This window comes from Ciconia boyciana, chromosome 3 (genome assembly GCF_034638445.1).
Source record: "Ciconia boyciana chromosome 3, ASM3463844v1, whole genome shotgun sequence".
In the NCBI taxonomy this organism is placed as follows: Eukaryota; Metazoa; Chordata; class Aves; order Ciconiiformes; family Ciconiidae; genus Ciconia; species Ciconia boyciana.
In genome coordinates, this window is record NC_132936.1 from 69,463,573 (window position 1) to 69,486,382 (window position 22,810).

Consider the following 22,810-nt stretch of genomic DNA (forward strand, 5'->3'; position numbering starts at 1 on the left):
ACAAAATGTAACAGATAGATAAATATGTTTTCTGCTATTTCACTTAATTACCAATGGCTAAGCTACTAAGCTGGGGTGACAGTTTTAAAAGCTATGCGACCTGACAGGCAGTATGAAACCCAGTCTTCTCAATCACAGGGAAGTTCCCCAGAGCGAAACTCTTTTACATATGTAGGGTTGAGGAACACACAGGAACACCATCTGCCTCAGTAGCTCTGCTGAAGCTGTTTCATTTAATGTAAATAATACAATAGTTACTACGCTGGAGAGAAAGAGAAAAAGCCTGAGAAGCTGATATGACAATTTAGTGGTCAAGCTATTCACTCGGGATAGGAAAGGGTGAAGTTCAAGAATAATTAACATAAAGGGGGACAGCTTTGGCAGTGGAGAGGGTTGCCTCCTGTGTGGAATATGCCCTAGGACAGCCTCCTGGGACATGAAGACCTCTTTCAAATTTTATGCTTTCTGCTTTGCTCTTCATATGTATTTTTTCCTTACAAAAAAATAGAGTAAATAACTCAGAATGGGAACATTTACTTTCATGGTTGGTTGGATTCTTTCAGTACAGAAACATTTCCTGTATTCTCCCCAAAAAGAAACATTTTCACCTCAAGACTGAACTTATTTTTATCCTGCGCCACTGGACTTAATTTGCATTTGTCTCTTCTGTAAGGCTTCTGGAGTTCTTGCAAGCAATAGCAACTGATTAAATGCAATTCCTGATTCCTATCCTCCCCCTTGGCTGTTGGACTATGACTTTATATTAACAAAATGTACTGGACAGGTTATTGTTCTCTACTCTGCTTGGCTACACAGCTTATTTTTTATTTGGTATGACTTATCTCAAGAGTAGTGTGTAGACGATATGCAGAAAGTCTGGGATTCACTCATGTCTCTGGATTTGGCTCATCGCTTTCATACTCCGTTGTTCTACAGAGACACACATAGATCCATACCAGTTCTTTATTACTTCTGCTTGCCCTTTCATTTAGATCCTTTTTTTCTTTAAAAACAATTTTAAAAAGTGGTTTTAAATGTGTGAATTTTGGATGGTCCCAGTGAGAGCTTTACTGATGATGGATAGACAGACAATAGTGACCAACACTTTTTTGCAGCCCTTTAAAGGAGAAGGATTTTCAGATTGGGGACACAGGGTCACCTGCCTTTTTTTTTTTTTAATTTTGGCTTACTATGTTATGTAATGCATCTGTATGTTCTGTGTGACCGTAGTGTGGCTCTAACATAGAAAGCTATTTCTATGCATCACAGGTTTATATTGATGTCATTTATAAGAACACACTATGAAGTAAAGAAAATTTACTGTCAGTGATCCTGTTGAAAAATAAAAGCTCACATATCAGAGATGACTTACGCGATGCTAAACACTAATCTGATATTAAAGTACAATGCAGTCAAAACCAGTATTACCTGCAGCCAATGCTTTTCAATGAATGTACTGGATTTCTATTCCCAACTCCAGTAGACATCTGCAGAAGCATACATTGATATTCTCAATATTTAAACATTTAAGTGAGAAATAAAGTGCACCTTAAAAAATATACGATAAACTGTATAACAAATTAACCTGAATTTTTAGGCCAATTGCTACTGTATACTCACAAATGATAATAATTTTGCTAGCTGACTGACAAGTCACAACAGAAACACTTATGTTTTGAGTTAAGCTGTTTTCCCCTCTTTGTTGTTAAGTAGCATTCTTCCTCTCCAAAACTTACTGCTCTGGGCCCTCACTGCCATTAAGAAAGACCAAAAATTTTCTCTGCACTAGCTTTTGCTGGCAGATAGAGGAATGTTGGAGAAGAGTTTTTGAGTCTGTGTCAGAATCCTGTGGCCCCTGGCTGGCCTGACCTCAAACCAGCTGTAACACGGTGGGTTTTGCTGGGGTTTTCTTTTGGTTTTTGAGTTTCTTTAAAGCTGAAACTTTGAAGCTCAAAATCCTCAGAAGGAACAGAAAGAGAAACCTCATGCAAACAAATACCACTGATCTTTACACAGCTTTGATCTCTCATATATCTACAGTGCCTTTCATCATGAAGAAGCCCAATAAGATTTATAAACTGCCTTCAAAGGGAAATATCTTATCCTCTATACCACAATGTGCACACCACTGAAAACCAGTCTTCAGAGTAGATGATGACCCATAGCGTGATGTATATTAACAGGCAGTAGGGCAATAATTAGCAAATACAGAAGAACACGTTATTTGTCAGGATCTACAATACCAGAGAAAATAGGAAAGACCTCAGTTTTTAATGGCATGTTTATCTAAACTGGAAAGAGAGACATCTTTAAGGGACTCATGGAACTACAAGGGCAGCCTGGCAGCATGTTACCTCAGTCCTGCTCACTACCTCAAGCCCAGTTAGCCACCACATGTCGTCAGTTTGAGACTGTCTACATCCCTGGAAGCTGTTGCCCTGTAAAGGATTCCACGAGGAAAAGACAGAGGATCACGGCAGTGTCTGCACACACGAGCATGCACGCACGCATGCACAGTGTGACAACTGAATCCTCAGCTCACACTGAGGATGTAACCCTTCTCCCTCCTTTCCATTAGTCTGAATCTTCTTTGATTAACTGAGCCTCCAACCGTCTGAAAATTGTAGGCACCCTTGAAGACTTTCAGGTAACTGCAGTCTCTACTGCGTTTCAAAGCTAAGGCTTAGGTTACTAAGCCATCTCCATAATGTCTGGGTACGTGGGAGAGGACTGACTGGGCAGGCTGTTCCAGCCCTGCGCCCATCTCAGACCTCGGGTGTCCTCAGCTTTCCACGTAGCAAACACCCCAAGGCCCCTCTACCCTTCAAGACCCTGCAAGGCAGACAGTACATGTTAAGACAGATATGGTGGTGAGCAGAGGAAAGAATCTGATCACAGGGGGCAGAACAGCCTTTTGTGAACCATTTCAGACTCCTGGGTGCAACAACCCCTAATGCCGGGGATGGCTCAGCAGTTTTGTGCTCTCAGTTACGCCAACCTGTCTTCAGGACAGGGGCTTCTGTATCTCCTCTAAACATGCGCTGGTACCCCGCAAGACTTCTGCACAGAAAATTTATAGGCACATTGCTGTTGTCTCTCCAGATCTCTCTTGAAAATCGTGGCCTTAGGGAACACAACTGAAACAGCTCTTCTCCCTCCTTTCCATTAGTCTGAATCTTTGATTAACTGAGCCTCCAACTGTCTGAAAATTGTAGGCACCCTTGAAGACTTTCAGGTAATTGCAGTCTCTACTGCGTTTCAAAGCTAAGGCTTAGGTTACTAAGCCATCTCCATAATGCCTGATCAATGAAGTGATCAATTAGGAATGTGAAAATGAGCTACGGTACAGGAAGTGGAATGGCTAATGACCTAACACGGAGAAGTCTTTTAATCTCTGGCTCCCATGACTGCATGCCAACCCGCTCCCCCACAAAGCTAGCAGGGTCCTGGAAAGTTGAAAATTACCATTAAAAAGAGAACACATGGTTGCCAGATAAAAATCAATTAAAACTAGAGGCATTGTGGGGACCTAGAGTGGGCTCAGGAAAAATTCCAAGTGTTTGTTTAATGGATATGTGAGATTGTTTGCCCTGGTAACTGTGTCTCTGTTTGATATGTATGAGGCTTTGAATATTTTATAACAGTGGTGGCTGTGTTCACTTAAAGGCAGCTGCTTAAAAAAAAATTAAAATTCCAGAAAACACTTTGTCTTTCAACTCAGCATTATGTAATGTTTCAGCCTTGATACCCATTTTCTTTGAAGGCTTTTCCTACTGATAACATCAGAAGTGTCACCCAGGAAAGATGTTTCAGCTAAAAAAAAGTGTTGTTGGGTCTTTTTGGTTTTGTTTTGTTTTCTTTTTTTATTCCACTGACAGATAATGAGTGTTAATGCTTCATCTGAAACAAAAAATGATAGCTGAATTGGAAGAGTGCTAGAGAGGAGGGCACTGGGGAACACATTTGTGAGCCATCACACAAATTCTCAGAGAAGCCCAGGCAGAAATTCAGAACATCACATCTTAATGGAACATAATGTACTCCAGAAAGAGTAGAGATAATGTACCCTAATGTATTCAATATTTGCCTTTGATGTAAGCTTAAGCATTATTCCATATGTTTTACTCCATCGCTAAATTAATTTTGGTTGGAAACCATCACACATTAATTATCAAATATGACTAAGCTCCAGCTCACTTGTTTTCCTAGGTTATTTGATGTCTGCTGTGAGACGGTTACATTGCAGAATTTTGTTTATAATAGCTGTGGCTAACATGTTAACAGTGACTATGCCACATTTGCTAGCTATCAGGCACAAACACAGCTCAGCTGTCTGTGGAGGAGACAGTATAGGAAGGCAAAGACCTGAGCCTCGTCAGACACTTTGCACGTGCACAGGGTCTTCTTTAAAACCAAATAGAATAAATTAGAATCAATTTTTACAGGGAAAGAATCAACCCGTTTGGACCGAACATTTTATACATTGCATGGCAATTACTGCAAGCAAACACTTGCTTGACTAAAGAAGGCAGGAGTTTATTAAAAAATATTCTCAGTATTACAGACCACTTCCTGACCTAATGATTTATTTTGTTTTGAACATATTTTATCTGAATTTTCAAGAACATTTTAAATAATAGATGTGCCATAATTATAGCCTGTGTTTCTTATGAGAGGGGGTTTTACTATTCAGATCTTGTCATTTTAAGATCAAAAGATTTCTATTTCAGAACTGCCTTCCTTGCTGAGCTCTAGACAGACAGAATACTTTGTGAGTTGCCAGATCCTTAGCTGTTGTAAGCTCTATTGCCATTAAACTAAAGACATGTTCCTGAAAAAATCCTTTATTACACAAGCAGCTTATTGCAGTATTGCCCACGCTTTTGTAATAGAGAAGCCCACATTCCCTCTGAAAAAATCTAGGAACCATCTTGTGTGAGTGATACCAGAGGGTTTTTCATCTAAAGCCAACTATCAAAAAATTTGACCTAACAGTAGAATTGCAGTTTTTATCTATTTGCTTACTTAATCATGGATGTATGCAGTTTTTTGCAATGTTTCATCATGTCTTGTTGATCACCAGAGATCCCTGAATTACGTGGTAAGAATACGTCTTTATAGTCAAAGAACTAAGGGGAAAAATTTATGCTTCAGATTTTATAAAGCTTTTCTTTGTGAATTCATCATGATAAAGTAACAGTTCTATCAAAAACTAAAGGTTCATAAATCTAGACCCTGTTGTATGAAAAACAACTCATCCAATCTGCGTCATCAGTCAGATGTGGAGAACTTGCCCCTGCTCACAGGTAGGGGAGGCAGTGCTCAGCTAGCAAGGAGGGAGTATTCACAGCTAGCATTTGGCTGCTCAAATTCAAGGCTAAATGACAAAAGCAGTCTGAGCACAATAATGGCAAAAATCACACAAACTGCAAAAGCTTCAGCCCAAATATTTTCAAGGGCAAAATCTCTCAAGAAAGATGATTTTTCCTATTATGTGTCACTTCAAATGTTGTTAAGAAAACATATTGCTTCCAAGTTTAGGCTCTGACAAAAGATACATTTTGGGTTAGAATGGACACGTATTAGTTCTACTTATGACCTGCCTCTAGTGATGTGCCAACCTTGAAGCATTTGCTTATTCCTTTAAAACTCCTGCTAGCTTCATTTGAGGCTTTAATGGGACATTTGTTTAAGGGGATACTGCTGCAGCAAAAAATAGCCCGTAAACCTCCTCTTCCTGCAGCCACATCCTTTGCCATCCCCTCAGCTGAGCTAGCAGCATCAGTTGTGCAGCTGAGTGACAGTAGGAGCATATTCAGGAGCAGATTCAAGCTGAAAGACAATTTCTCCCGAAAGGATTATTTCCCAGCTGCTCTGGTTCCCTGACCTAGGGCATCGCAGTGCCTCAGCTTGTGCTGGCACAACACACAAGGTAGGGAAGGGATGGGGACTATTTTTGAGCAGCAGTGAAATGCCAAGCAAACCATGATCTCAGTGAAGATAGATCTGGAGCCTTTGATTGTAAAAATCATGACCTTAATGAACAGGAAAACCCATTACAGTTCTGCATGATTACTTTCACATTGAGCTAAATTCTGCAGGCTTTAATCACTTTTTACCAAAACTTGTGCAGTCAATGAAATCTCACTGAAAGACAGGCAAAGCTTGGTCTGAAACATAAAGCTTTAGAAGAAGGGTGAATGGCAAGGAAGGGGGAAAGACATGACAATGGCAGAGGTACAACAATTAACTTTTAGAAAATCTTGAAAAATAAATCTGACCAAAATATTATGTAATGAACACCAGAATCTCATCTTGTAAGACAATGTTTGGAATTAACTTTTACTTTTTTTTAATTGTCCTGTTGGCCATCTGTTATCATTATTCCACTTTCCATTTAAAAAGCTTTCTCATCCTTAGCAGATGTTCAGTTTTTCTACATGTATGTTTTGTAATTCCTCTCAACTCTACTAATGGGCTTTGTACTCTCAGAACTACAAGTTTTCTTATATTGCCTCCACAGTGTCTGTAACATCCTCTTAAAATTTGAATAGAAAGCTATTGACGACTCCCTACTTTGAGAAAACGGTATTCAAACTTCCTCACAAAATAGCCTTTGCAGTTGTCCCTAATGGGCAGTGGCTGTAATCCCTGGAGTCCCTATTCATTCTGAAAAACAAAGTTGAAAGCCTTAACTATCTTTACTATAACTCCTAGTTGTCACAAAAGAAATGGGTTGTCTGTTCATATGGTAAGGAAAAATTTGAGCATGGGATATATATCTGATACTCCTTGCACTTGGCCTGAAATAGAGTTTTTCCACTATTTTATGTTGTATAATAGAAGTCAATGTGGGTGATTAATGGTAAAACGAGTAAGGGAAGTATCACAGAATGCCATTTTGCATCCTGCCAGTCAAACGAACATAAAGGATGCATGCCTCCCATACGACAGGTAGAGAGGTACGAAAGGTCAAACATTTGTATGGCATATATTGCAGCGCAACTGCTTCCTGACATTCATAAGTTTTAAGTTTTCTAAAATAGGCATGTACCTGTTTCCTTTAATATATCTGTTAGCGTTTTCTTTTCCCCACCTCTAAATTATCTCCTATTTTATAAAATAATTATACAGTTAGGATTTGTACCAGTGGCTGGTAGAAGAAATTGAGGTAGAAACAGCAGAGGAAAGAAGAAATGGGTGCTTGCAATGGGTGGAGAATATGGATTAAATGAAGACCCCAGTAAGATGAAACTCTTCAGAAAGGCAGCAGGTAACTGTGAGAGATGATTAGACTAAAGACACTATCTCTTCCTGAAGACCGACCGACATACTAAAAGGAAAGATGTGCAGAGGTTGCTGTTTCACGCAACACTGCCCGGTCAGAGACATCGGTATGTTTGCTAGCACAGCTACACGAGTGGGAGTCAGTCAGTTATTAGGCAGTGCTGCAGATTTCTGAGGAATACTGCCTCCTTGAACCCAGCCTCAGAGGCATTGCATTCTTCCATCGTTGCTGTCTAGCAATTAAGGTTTCTTCAAAACAACTTGCTCCCAGCCATCTGCATATCTTAGCTTCCTTATCTTTGCAGATTTCTCCTTCTGCTTTCTCAAATAGACTTTGTTTTGATTTTTCTCAATAGCTAAAATAGCACAGCCTAAAACAAGGCTGGCATGATACAAGCTTCCTCTGCCCCCCTACTTGCTGGAGGGTTTCAGCCTCCCCACTTATTTCTTCATCTGTTTTTATCCCTGCTGCCACTCCCAGCAGGGGCATGAGGGAGGTCTGCAACCTGTGTGGAGCTTGGCTGAACACTGTAAGAGAAGTGATGAGGAGAGCAATTTTAGCCATGAATATCCTAATGAACCTCCCGTGCTGACCTTACACACTTCTGATTAAGCAAATATGCAAATGTAAAGCAGTTCAGAGCTGGATTAGCATTCAAAGATTTTTAAAAAGCTACTATGGCTACATGCAGAGTGACCTTTAGGCCTGCTCAAATCTGCTAGAATGCAGATGGGGAAAAAGAAAGACATTATAAAGACGGACTCCATCTTTTTTATGTCTTGCAGCCAGCATAAAATGGGCCACAGGAAGAAATGAATATCCAGATCAAGGTTTTATAGCTGATCTGGTTACGGGACAAGAGATTATTCTGCATCATACCTGGGGATGTCTCTTCCAGTACCTTCCAAAATCAAAAAGTTAGCTCAACAGTTGGTTTGGTCATAATCCTGCAGGTTTTGTACTTTGAAAGATGAAAAAGGAAAGCTGGTAGATAAGGATCCAAATCTGGGTCCCGATGGTGCTACCAAGACCCAGGGGGGATCAGGAAATCCAGGGGAAATAGGAGACATACCTCAGGGTCACAAGAGGGCCATTCTAGGCAACTCTCAGGATTCTGCTTTTTCTACCGGCTGGTGTTCAGAAAGTGACTGTTGGGAGCAAAACCTTCAATTCCCGTTAATTAGAGAAAACTTCTGTAATGAAGAGATACTCCATTAGCACTGCCAGGTGCTATGGTGTGTATATTGCAATCCAATGGCCCGAGCTGTGGTTTTAAGACTGGATATCAAGATCCACAGATGCCTGAATCTCATACTACTAAGAGGAAGGGCTCGGTATGGAAAACCACAGGAAGGGAGAGGTTAAGAAATACTGTGCCAGGATTAAATGTTAGAACCATAGTTCTCTCAAGCAAGTTTTCACAGCCATTTGCAGTCAACTGCTGTCACTACGAATTCACACCTTATTTCAAGGAACACAGCAGTGGAAGAGACCTCCTGGGTTCTCAAGACCCTGTGATTGCAAGGACCACATTATATTCTCCACTTCATAAATCAGGGATTTAGTTGCTACTGTTCTCACTATATCCACTGAAAGCCTGTTCCAGAATGGTCTTCCCTTATGACTGGGAATTGTCTTCTAATTTCCAGGCTAAATATATTCACAGCTACCTTTCATCCATTTGTTCTGAAACCTGACTTTATCTAATATTTCCTAAGGCCTGTTCTGTATCAATGTATTTATTTTCTTTCACTAAAATTACTGCTTGAAAAGATACTTTAACAATTAAAAATAATGAAGCAGGAGGATAGTATAAGCCAGGTGAGATCCTCTACTGGTATAAACTGGTCTGACTTTAATGCTAATGTGTATTGCCTAGGCGTTTAAAAGAAACTGTTCATGTGTTTGTTTTCAGGTTAGACATGAAAACAAATGTCTGTGCTAAAAGGCTATGAATATATCCATAGCAAACACATACAGACCTACACTTTCGGGTAACATTTCTGCCATTTTTTTCTCAGAATGCATTAAAAACAAAAACTGAATCCTGAAAAAATTTTCCTATTCTGATTTCCTCTAATATTTTGTTAAAAACACTTCTTCACTCTTGATCACATTATATCCCTGTGTCTTAATGTAGCATGTCTATTACTGTTTATTTTTGCATCAATCAACTACATATTTCTAAATTTTGAAGGTATTGTGGAATATATTTGTTTACCCAATGCATACTTGAGGTTCCAGAATATCTTTATGCAGTTGGCAACAAAGCATTATAATACATTATTTTATTTTTCTTGCTTTGGACATAAAAAATAAGGACTAAAATTTACTGTGGCTCAAAATACTATAAAATGTTCACAATAATTTGTTCAAATTACAGCTAAAAGGCCTAAAAAACTTCTTTTATATCTTAGAAGCAATCACTCAAAGTTTTTGAACCTACTGATTCTTTGCATGTGCTAGTCATTTTGGAAAGGTTCAAGTACTTATTTTCCAATACTTTGATAAATCAAAGGAAAACAAAAATTTTGGCAAAGATAAAACCAAGAATATTTAAAACCAATAACATGAAGCTATAAGGGGGAGTAGAAATAATTCCATTTCTAATGATGATAAAGCACATATTTCCTGTGGTTTAATCCCCATCAAGTTTTATTTAAAACTCAAAGAATAAATATTCTCCATATTTTATGCCATTTTAAAATGACAGGCTTCATATGGGCTCTGAGGCAAACTCTAAAATAGCGCAGGCTGATTCAAAATGAGATCTAAGTCCTGCAAGAAAGCTGGCTGCTCTGTGCTTATCACAAAATGTGAAACTGAATTTTGTACCTTTACATGTAATGAGTCTTCATACAGTAAATATCTTGCTTTATTTCTGCCCAATATGAGGAATACATACTGCAGCAGTAGGATAAATATGGCTTGACTGTGATATGAGCCCTTCTGCTTATGAAGTCTGCAAACCAGAATCAAAAGCTCCTTTATAAAAACAGCCTACACTTTAAGAAAGAAAAAAAAAACAACAGAGCTTTATGAGACATAATTGGGATCAATAGAAATTACTGTAATTCTGAGATACGTTCTATAGGTTTTTAAACCACCCTTTAGTATTCTGTAGTAAAGGCATAATTATACATTAAATTATAGCAGATGGCACCAGAAACCTGTAGAAGTATCATTTGTTAATATATTCTGCTGGGCTTATCCATCAAGGTAGTGCAAATTGGCATAAATTACACTTTCTTTTGGCTCTTTGGCATGTTGATTGCATTGCGTTACATTCTCTCAGGACTCTACTCTATTCTTACCCTCTAAACTATGACTAAAAAGTCATCTTGCTTAAACTTAATTCAGGGACAGTGAAATCTTTGAATGTCAGAGCTAGAAATCCCAATGGCTGGTACTAATCTTATACACAAGTCCACTCAGCTCATTTTCCTCCTGAACTAGATAGTCACCCTGAAACGGATAGTTGCCAAGAAGACAGACTGAGGTTAGATTTAAAGGAAAGAACAAAAACTAGAAGTGGAATTAGATCCAAGCAGATCCTTCCCATGCAAGTAAAGAAAGATGCAGGAAAGTCAGCATTTGGATCAGCTTCTTCTGATGGTGCAGGGCTGAGACGACGGTAAGAAGGGCTATGTGCAGTGTCACCACCATGTCATGGTTCTTCTCCCGGTCACAGGGCAGACTTCCTTGTCAGGGCAAAACTTGGGCAGCCATGTTATCCAGCTACAGGATCAAATTCAGGCTGAGGTTTTGAAAAATGGTCTGGTACGCTTTATTCATCCAACAGCTATGTGCCAGTAGCCTCCTGTGTTCACAGACAAGTAAGTAAATGTCCCATTACAAAGTCTCACAGCAGCAGAGGAAAAGAGCAATGCACTTGAACTGCAGACACCTGCATGAGAGGTAACCAGTCTTGCTTTGTTCTTGGAGCCTTGCGAAGAAGTCAGAGACACCTCTCAGATGTCATCTCTTCCAGGGGGAGGGCAGCCAGGGGAACACTGTAGCTGGTATTCAGGGCAAGCAAAACTGTGAATCAGGATAGTAAATTGTGGTGGGTTGACCCTGGCTGGACGCGAGGTGCCCACCAAAGCCACTCTATCACTCCCTTCCTCAGCTGGACAAGGGAGAGAAAATATAATGAAAGGCTCGTGGGTTGAGATAAGGACGGGGAGAGATCACTCACCCATTACTGCCACAGGCAAAACAGGCTCAAAATTAGTGTAATTTATTACCAATCAAATCAGAGTAGGATAATGGGAAATAAAACCAAATCTTAAAACACCTTCCCCCCACCCCTCCCTTCTTCCCGGGCTCAACTTTACTCCTGAATTCTCTACCTCCTCCCCTCAGTGGCGCAGGGGGACGGGGAATGGGGGTTGTGGTCAGCCCATCACACGTTGTCTCTGCCGCTCCTTCCTCCCCAGGGCAGGACTCCTCACACTCTTCCCCTGCTCCAGCGTGGGGTCCCTCCCACAGGAGACAGTCCTCCATGAACTTCTGCAATGTGAGTCCTTCCCATGGGCTTCAGTTCTTCATGACCTGCTCCAGCGTGGGTCCCTTCCACGGGGTGCAGTCCTTCAGGAATGGACTGCTCCAGCATGGGTCCCCCGTGGGGTCACAAGTCCTGCCAGCAAACCCGCTCCAGCGTGGGCTCCTCTCTCCACAGGTCCACAGGTCCTGCCAGGAGCCTGCTGCAGCATGGGCTTCCCATGGGGTCACAGCCTCCTTTGGGCATCCATCTGCTCTGGCGTGGGGTCCTCCTCGGGCTGCAGTGGATATCTGCTCCACCGTTCACCTCCACGGGCTGCAGAGGGACAGCCTGCCTCACCATGGTCTTCACCACGGGCTGCAGGGGAATCTCTGTTCTGGTGCCTGGAGCACCTCCTTCCCTCCTTCTCGACTGACCTTGGTGTCTGTGGAGTTGTTCCTCTCACATATTCTCACTCCTCTCTCCGGCTGCCATCACACAGGGGGGGGGTTTGTGTGGGTTTTTTTCCCCCCCCTTCTTATCCCCTTAGATAGCACCTATCAAGAGGTGCTACCACCGTTGCTGATGGGCTTGGCCTTGGCCAGTGACGGGTCTGCCTTGGAGCCGGCTGGCATTGGCTCTATTCGACATGGGGGAAGCTTCTTGGCAGCTTCTCACAGAAGCCACCCCTGTAGCCCGCCCGGCTACCAAAACCTTGCTATGCAAACCCAATACATAAATCCATACCATTGTCACCTCCAGTTAGCCTGGGAAAAGTCACTCAGAGGAGTGAAGCTGAAGCTAATCGAGCTGTAAGGTACCGGCTGCCCAGCAGAGGGTAGCATTCGTATACGGAAAAATTACTGCGCCTCGAACTCCTGCTTTCTGCTGCATCTTGTACAAAACCTGGGAATCTCAGCCTTTTCCCTTCTTATTAGTTCATAGGTAAATGAACTAATAATCTGATCCTGAACACTTAATAAAATATGGAAAAGTATTATATTAAAAATGTTAAGTCAAGATTTAAGACTACGTATCTAAATGAAAATTTTCAGCAATGAAATAATTGAGATTCCGGAAGCAAAGTGGACTTGAACTTTCTCCATATCTTGCATTCTGCATATTTTACAATACAGACAGTATTATAACATTGATTACTGTGATGATTAAATATAGACAGTTTGGAAATGGCTAAATCAATCAATCCCAATCAGGGAGTGGGACCTCAGTTCAGAAGGTGTTGAACACACATGTGCGTGTTTCTGTGTGTATATAAAATCGAGACAATGAGCGTTTCAGCAGACACACACCTGAGCAGTGTGTCTAACTGCTAACCTGAGCTGATACACACCTTAATTATTACTAAGTAATTCTAGGCCCTTGGCTTTTAAGAAGTGGAGTAGGGAAACAATCTCTCCATGCAAAAGCAGCTAAAGTAGTATGATTCTTGAAGCCTAATTTTTTCCATTTTTTATCTTTGCAGTTTTGTTCTTTCAGTAATCTCATCTAGTTGCATTAATATAGGGTACCTGCAAGAAATTTGCCCATGTTGAGAGGCTGAGCCACACTGGAGCTACTCTGCTTATTTGTGGTATTCCTTCCTTCTAGCTGTCCCTTTGTCTGAATTTATGTCTTTACAATGTGGTACTGCTTAACTTTACAAACAGGGCGGTGCCATTCACTATAAAGATGCTGGAAGACAGGCAAGTGGCTTGGATGTTCCAGTCACGATACAGAGATGATTAATCTACAAGGCTGCTACCCTTTCCAAGAAGATGACAAATGTGATTAGGAGATCAAGAAAGAGTTTGGGAAGGGATGCTACATAAACAGAAGTTAAAGGGACTGCTGGAAGCAACAGCCATGTTTTAAGATGCTGAATTAACCTCTGGACTTGTAGAGTGCACCCATAACTGTGTGAGACACACCTGCTTTGCATAGATGTAATTCATGGTAATGGGTAGAAGCTGACTGAGCAGAGAACAAATTTGTGAATTTTATGTGTGATTTTGTGACACTGACTATCAGATTTACTGATCTTGTGGTTTTTGCCATACTGCAAAATTGTGATAAAACATGCAACCTGTGGAAATGAGAATGTAGCATAAAATATATTTCTGCTCTGTGTCTTTTTGATAAAAAAGATATTTACATGAAAAATGCTCAAAAATTCAGTTGCCTGTGTAGGCAACCCTTCAGTGTTCAGAAAAATAAAGGTCTACACAGTTCTAGTTTATTTGCAAATCTTTCTCTGAGGAAAAAAAAAATTCTGTTAATTCTGTTGAAAAACTAGGGTTTAATAGCGAGTCAGTGATATTTTGTTCCTAATCCTGCAACACTAACTGTATTCATGTGGTAAAAATACTGTTGATTTCAATGTGAACAGTATTGTACAAGGGTTTGCAAAGCCAGGGCCTGAGGATGTATAGAAGGGGGAAATTAGAAGTTAAATGAAAAGAAAACAAATGTTAAAGAAAGATGGGCAACAAAAACATGCAGAAAGAAAAGGAGAGAATAAAGCAAAATACTAAAAAGGGGAGAAAAAAAAAGGATGGCATGAAAAAAAGAAGGCAAAGTTTGACTTTATATATTGTGAAATTTAGACATTCCTCATAAATACATATATCTATGTAACTCAAAAACCCACATCCATTTCATTGCATTTTTCTATTGAAAATTATTATGTTTTAAGTGTATAGTATTTGTAATCTAATAATCTAAGTAATTTTAAATCCCCTAGGAATGATAAAGTAAAACACTGCCTATTTGCTTCTTTCATACTCTAACACTTCCTGCTTTTACTTCTTACTTTTCCTTGCACAACAGCTCCAGTTAAAAAAACAGAAAAATTGACATGCTCAAGTGTCAGCTTTTTAAAGCCTGCAGGTGCACCTGAGCCCCCAAACGCTTGTCTGATTTGGTCCAATAAAAATAATAATTGAAATGTTGCCCTGCCTACACCAAAACACCTGTGTGATCCAGTGTGACCTTCCTTTTTCCTCCTGCTGCAATTCAAAGTTTCTTATACTTTCCCCAGGCCTTCCAGCTGCCCTAATGACTCCATCCCACACTGACACCTGGCTTCCCTCAAACCTACTTTCAGCCTGTTCTTTATCCTTCTTTTCAGACACTCTGGGGCTCCCCAGAGCCCTCTCAACTACATTCCAGTGCACAGGGTACAAATGCCCTCTCTTGCCTTGTCCTCCTCCTGTTCCCAAACCACTTCACCTATTCTGTCACCTCCTTTGTCTTATCATACTTGGAGTATAAGCTCTCAGAGGCTTAGTTGTTTTCTTTCTTACTAACCTGTACAGCACTGAGTAAAGTGATATCTGGATCCTTGGTTAAGGTTCCTAGATATTATTATGATAGTACAAATTGGGAAAATGTGGAAAGTTCTTCTTTCAGAGTCTACAATTAGCTAAGGATGAATATGTTCATCCTTGTGATACGTTCATTCATGTAAGTGCTGGATTCATAGAAGTTAAGCTAATTCACTTCAGTAAAGTTATCCCGAAGTATTTGTAGGACTGCAGCTACACTTCCACTGAGAACTCTACCTTCTACAATTATCACAAACACCTACATGTTGCTACAGGGGGAAACTTGAGTTAATATACAATCTCTTATAGATAATAGAGATGAGAATGCTCCCAGTTCACAATTCTGAGGCATCCAAGGAAAAAACATCTGAAAGAAAAATATTCATTTACACCCCCACCCCTGCAAAGGAATACAAAGCTCAAGAATTCCAACAATTCAAGGAAAAAAAACAATGTTGGAATTGGTATTCTGGGTGAGACTGGCCACACATTCCAACTGCAGAAAACTCCACAGATGTTTGATAAGCTTGCCACATAGAAGGCTTATCCAAATTTTTGCTAGATAGAGGATGATTTAAACCTTGAAGCACAAACCCCTTCAAGAGGCAGAAATAACAAAGTGAAAAACAAAATTAAGAAACTCCAGAGTACATGCAGGAGAATCTACTCCAGCAGAAAGGGAGAGAAAAAGAAATGAACTCTTCTGATAAACTTGTTTGTCATTCTTTGCAGAATACCTTGCAAGAAATACAGGATCTCATGCTGTCCACGGAGGCTCCATACCCAGTGAAGGACACGGCTTTATTGATATCTTGTTTTTACTTTCACCTCAGTAATAGCAGAGATTGTATCAGAAAGTTTTAAAAGCAAAATAGAGGTTAGATCCATTTTCGATACTCTAAATTAAAAGAATAAATGAATCACCCAACTGTAGTTAATGGGCAATTAACATAATTCTGGTCCGGTGTAGCTGAAAGATAATGAAAAAGCTGATTGCAAATGAACCAGCAGTAATGTGGGAGGTCATAATAGTCCCATAACTCTGAATGAGAAACCAATTTCTCCTCTAACACTAGATGCTTTGATTAGTGAAGGGCTTTATCATGCTATGAAATTTGCCCGTGATAGTATGAGACATAAAAAAAAAGGTTCTGCTGTGTAAAGGGTGGATGGCTTACGGAACAGGTACCCTGAACAACTGCATGAGCCTGTACTAGCGATCATAAACTAGAGGGTAATTAGGAGTGCAGTGGTGAATAGAGAGAAGAGAAGCATATATCTGAGTAATGAGTTCACAACTGTACTACAGCAGGGCAACAACCCACCAGGGGAAATGCAGCAGGGTGTCAGACTCTGTTCCAGCCTGGAGACTGGATGTGCTGATGCCCTCTAACTTGGACCACCTCCTGGAGACGGCGTAATTTCTTCTTTGTGCTCAATTTGTTCTTAGTTAAGGAAGGGGTAATGGGGTGGGATGAATTCCACCCACAATGTTTTCTCTTCTCTCCACTTACCATCTATGTCCTGATCCTATTAAAACTTAAGATCTTGTTCAGCAAACTGTCATCAGATAAAGTAAATTACATTTAATGCTAGTGGTAATGCTCTCAAAATCAAGAGAACAATTGTGTCTAGGGCAAGGACCGCCTCTTTCCCTAGAATTTTAAGTAAATCTATATTTAGCCCTTTTGTGCCTTTTGAGGGGGAAAAAAGGTAATCATGTTAGAACACTGTAATGGTAAATGAATCTACGTCCTAGCAGCAGATGGCACATTAATAGGGTGCAGACACACAGAAAAAAAGAACTCACCCTCCAAACTGTATTTTTTTTTCTTGGTATTTTTCATCACTGTTCCTATGTCTTTTCTACCAGGCTGAATAAAATTACGGTAGATCTAACGGAGCAGACTTAATCCTAGTGCTAAACTTATATCATGACAAATCAATACGCTATTGCTGCATTATGCAAAATGGAAAAGGTAAATAAAGTGACAGTCCTTAATACTCAGAAATATTTAGCGTAACACTTGCGGTGCATGGATTACAAATGACCTTTTTAGGTAGATTTTACATCACCTTTTGCACCACTGTCCTGTTGCTAAACTGAGTGGTAACAGAAGTCACTAAGTCATTTGAGATTACTTCATCTTCTTGGTGTGTAGGGATGCATGCAACTCTGACAGGGGATCACCTGCACACATGCCCCCAAGCAGTGAGTGCTATAGTAGATACCTGTAGTTCCTTCAGCCTGACTAAAATATGCATCTTTGTGGTGTCCACAACGTACTAGAGTACTGGGTTCAACAAGAAAAAAGCATGTATACCAAGTAACGTATTACTAGCCCTCCTACCCAACCATCCAAATAAACACCTCTCAGATAAAGTTTAAAGAAATGTTTGTTGGAATAACTCTGAATACACCATATGTTTCTACTGAGAAAATTAGTAATAGCCTAAGAAAGAGCAGGTAATAACTTTAATCCACTTGGGAAAGTCAACATGGCTTTTACAATGGAGAGTCTTGTCTTCCAAATTTTACTAGACTTCTCTAAAGACATCAACATGTATGTGGATGGTGTTAATTCAGTTGACATAATCTACTTGGATTTCCAAAGGCCTTTGAAAAAATCCTTCACAAAACATTTTAAGAAAGTTGAGCAGTGATGGGATAAAGGGAAAGGTCCCTGCATGGATAAGTAACTGGTTAAAGGATAGGGCACAGAGAGGAAAAGTGAATGGATAGTTTTTGCAACAGGGTGTGTTCCACCCTTGGAGTTCCAGTGGGATCTGAGCTGGCACCTGGGACAGTCAATGTATTCATAAATGATTTGGGAAAGTAGGTGAGTAGGGAGTTCAGGAAGTTTGATGATGATACAGAGTTATTCAAGATAGCAAGGACAAGCATTGACCAAAAAAGTCCTACAGAGGAACCTTATGAGGATGAGTGGCTGGGCAATTAAATGACAAATGAAATTCACTGTAGATAAATGGAAAGCGATGCACATGGGGAAAACAATTCTAACTCCACATATTAATATGATGGAGTTGATCATTACTACTTAGGAGATAGATCTGGGGTTATGATAGATAGTCCTATGAAAATGTCAACCTGATGCTTAATAGCAGTCAAGAAGGCAAGTCAAATGTTAGAAAATATTAGGAAATAAATGGAGAACAAACCAGAGAACATCACTGTTCTGCTACAGAAAACCATCACTCAACTCCACATTGAATACTGTGTGCCAAATACCATCTGGTCCCCTTCTTTCAAAAAGGATACAGGTAAAACAGAAAGTTTCAGAGGAAAGCAACAAAGATGATCAATCTGCATAGCAGCCTTCATATTAAGAAAAACTACTCAGCAACTACAACAGGAGAGGCTAGCACACTTTGTCCTGGAAAAAGGATGACCTGTAAGAATATGACAGAAGTCTGAGAAATCATGAACACAACAAAGAGGATGGATCTTGACCCTTCCCACATGAGAACCAGGGAACATCAAATTAAGATAATAAGAACCACATTCAAAACAAACACGAGTGTTTCTTTGTACAATTGGTGGTAGACCTGTGAAAATCATTGCCTGATGATGCTGTGGATGCATAGACTAAAAGGGGAAACTAGACAAGTAGATCAATCATCTATTGAGAGTTAACAAAAATACAGAGACTACATCTATTCAGGATGAACATAGCTGGAATCCAGGAGAGCAGCAAGAGCAAGTATCGTGCAGAGACAGGTGCTGGGCTAGATGGGCCTTTGGTCTTACTAGTAATGGCTTTTAATATGATCTTACATTCTTCTAACAGATTGCTGCATCTGGGATATTCAAAATGTGGTTGACTGACTAAGATGAGGGAGGAAAGATGAGGGAATTAATAACACACATGTTACACAATTCAGACAAATGGTAGGTACCTCAAACTTTATGTCAATACAGCTTAAGGATAACTAGTAGCTGGCAGAAGGCAATGCACACTTTGCAGAAGTAGGCTCTTTAAGAAAATTATGTAGCTTCACATATTTCTTCTTAACTCACATGAATCAATCTCTTTATTTTCTTTGATTACTTTAACAGGACATTTCTTATACCAGAGAGAGACACTTTTCCTCCTTCTGCTCTCAAATGAATTATGACAGAGATCACCTTATCTAGTGATCTGGGACAATTTGCCAGGCTCTCCCATAACCTTCCAGTGCAGTTGCTACCTTAAAGAAATATTTATACTTTGTTCACTATAATGAAATCTGAATGATTTCAGATAATGAAGCCAACTGGGAAAGAAGAAAAGGATCTAAATTTGAAAGAGACTGGGGGGGGGGCTATATAAAAGAGACTTAAATACATTGCTGTAAAGATGGCATCACCAGATGGAGCTGTTACTTACACTCTTCTAAATTCTCCTTCTTTGCATGCAAGGACCCTCTCAGTTTTAAGACCTTATATATCGCATAATTTTGTGAAATAATTTCTGTGCTCCGGACTATGGCAAGCAGCGGGGGAGTTTGCTGTCTGTCCTAGTGTTTCCACCAGACCTGTTACTCTGGGAACTCTTTGGTGCTTTCTCGGGGCTTCTGAATGAAGACATTGCCTGAACCCTTAACTACTCTTTATTCAAAGAGACTGCTACATGTATAGTGGAAATAAAATATCCTACACAAGGACTACACCCAGTGTCTGCCCCACTGATTTCGCACTGTCGTGGCAAGCTCACCTGCAAGACTCTAACATCCAATGTTGCTTTGGCAGCAAGACAAGCAGTTACAGCTGATCCACACATAACCTTATCGATTCTATCTCTCCCCCCAGTCTTTCCAGAACAGTGCTTGAGATGGGAGCCTCGCTCCCATTTTTCTTTCTATAGATCTGCTTATTCTTTCTGTTATCAGCACTCCCAATATGCATTATCTCTCTGCATTATCAGTTACAACAAAGCCAAAAGAAGAAAAGCTCTCACTGTAAAATATTAAACTTAAAACCCTAGTTATCTCATCAAAAGCTTTGGCTCTTTCCCAGGGAAGAGAGCAGCCTTCAGCTTATTGCCCATAGAGGAGCCTATTCGTATTAATCAAGGCACCTCAGCACATTATTCAATGAATAGCCATGCTTGCTGAAACTGGCCTGGTTGCTGCCTCTGTGGATCCACACTTGCAAGACTGTATTTAGAGAAGGTATCACAACCTTGGCAAAAATTGTCACCTCTTTGTTAAATTCTTGTCTGTACCAGACACTATCACAGGGCTTTAAATTCCACTTTGGAATTCTATTTTTAGAGCTCAGGTGGGATTTATATGGTGCTCTGACCTGACACAAGCTCTCTGCACAAGGCTGAATTTAGCCTTGTATGCACTCACTGCTGAAACCGCTGACTGTAATAAATTGAGGAGGGCTTGTTCTACATAAGTCTAATAGGCTACTATGTACCTTAAATGTAGCATTTCCATGATGGCTAAAATTTCACCAAATGCTTGTAGCACAATAAAAATGGCAAATTATGTTTGTAAGTTCACCTCTCATTGTCAGCAGCATCTGTGCTTCTTTATTGACTGTTGTAGAAAAATACCAAAACCTTATTTTAAGAATGAATGAAATAAGACTCCCAGGTTATTTACAGCTAAGAAGAATGTCCCCTTTTCAGCCTGGTATATGATCATGCTGTCGTCAGCCCTGGCTCCCTTCACCTGCATAAATTTTGAACTGTTGCCCAACTTAAACAAGTAGATAGAAGGGCACAGGGGAAGAGGTCTCATGGATATTAAGATCCTTTGAGGTTCATTAGGTAGGGGAGAGAGATTACTAATTTCCTGCTGACAGAAATATGCTTAACTCATATTAGACAGTAGAGAAGGCAAACAGGAGCATATGAAGACATAAATATCATAGAAAATTAGACACTGTTGATTTTGTTGCTCATGGAAAACATATTAATGTGGGGGAATAGATACACAGGAGATCAAGACCTATGTGCTCACAATGCTGTTATTTTTGTGTGCTTTGATGTTCGTGGTTCCAGCTGCAGGTGCAAACTGGGCAGCCATAAATGGAGGCCCTTAATATAAAAATATAGATTAAAGAATCAGTCCTGAGTGTCTTGCCCAAGTTCAACCAATGACGGGAACAATTACATACATTGCTTCAAACTGTCTGGTCTAGATAAATTTCCGTTTGAAGCCTGAGCTGGGGTAATGAAAAATATTCCCAGGACGGTCTCAATTTCATAACTACACATTAGATATAAGCAAAAAAAACCCAAAACACAGTAGAGCCAAACAACTCACAGTAGTAGAATAAAGCAATGAAGAACGACAAAACCAATGAAGAAATCCACAATGTGTTCGCCTGTGCCTCACAGTAATTAATGCTTTTTGAGATATTAGATAAACTTTTCTTTGTTGTAATAGAAACAGATTTCCCAGATCTCCTATTTCAGCTCTCAAGCTCCACCTTTTCTCAGCTTTGTCTGAAATTAGCCACATTTTCTACCACTTTAATAAACGTGGAATACAATTTGGAAATTATCTGTTTGCATCAGCACTGGCAATGAACAATAGCTCAAATTTTGAGAGTCAAGGCTTCAATAATAAGGCCTGATTTTCTTAGCAATCAGATGCATACACATGCATACACACACACACGCACGCACGCACACCACATGTCTTTGTGAATAGGGCCCAAAACAGCTGCAACCTTCGAGAAATTAATTGGATTCTGGATCATTTGCATTTTTATATAGTTTACCAACAAAAGATGGAGATAGCAAGTTTATTAATGTGAAAAAAGAGAGAGAGAAAGAGAGAGAGGGAGGGAAAGTGAACGTTTTGGTTGAGCCACTAATCCAAATTTTAATACACACAGTGCCTATTCACCTTATAATACTGCAGCAGATCCTCCAAGGTGGAAATTGATATGCAGGTCTAAACTGCAGGCAGCTGTTAAGGACTCCTACTGATGCCTAGGGCCTTTACAGTTCCTCATCTGGGTAGGCATTATGATTTGATAATGGCCATTTTCAGACAACACCCAAGGCAATTCTAGGATTTGCTGTCACAATAGACACACTGAAAATAAAGTCAGTGTAAATAGATTAAGAAATTGACAGAATAACAAGACAGAAAGAATTAGAATGAATACACAAATGGCAGATGACAACTCAATGCATTGTGCTGCAGAGATGGGATAAGGAAAGTGGAGCTAGAGGATTTATCTGCTGCCTGTGTGTGTTCAACCTGCTTCCTGCCTGCGTGGATGCCTATTTCATTGAGAATTGAAATCTTTATTAGAAGATTCCTTATCTCTCTTGCTGCCCATTGAAAAACTTCCTTTCTGTTCAATTGAAAGTGAAAGCTCCTGATCTGTAGATGTCCGAGACAGCTACATTTTTTCCAGGTAGTCAACCAGTGACCAGTGGGTAAAACTGACACCCCCATTTGACTTGGGAATAGGAAGAAAATACTGACTTGCTATTCAGAGGACAGAGTGACCCTCAACTCCTATGGATGTTGATGTGAATGCTGGGTGACCAGGTGGTAACCAGGATTTTATATTATGTGATTCATTTACAAATTTCTTAGCAATGCTTGTACTGAAGTGTATGTGAGGTTTAGTGCATGAACTGTCCTGTGGAATCCCTTATCTGATGTCTTTTTTTTTGGCTATAAATAGATGGAATTTCATTTATTCACTTTTATTGTGATTGTGACTTCATCTCTGCCAAA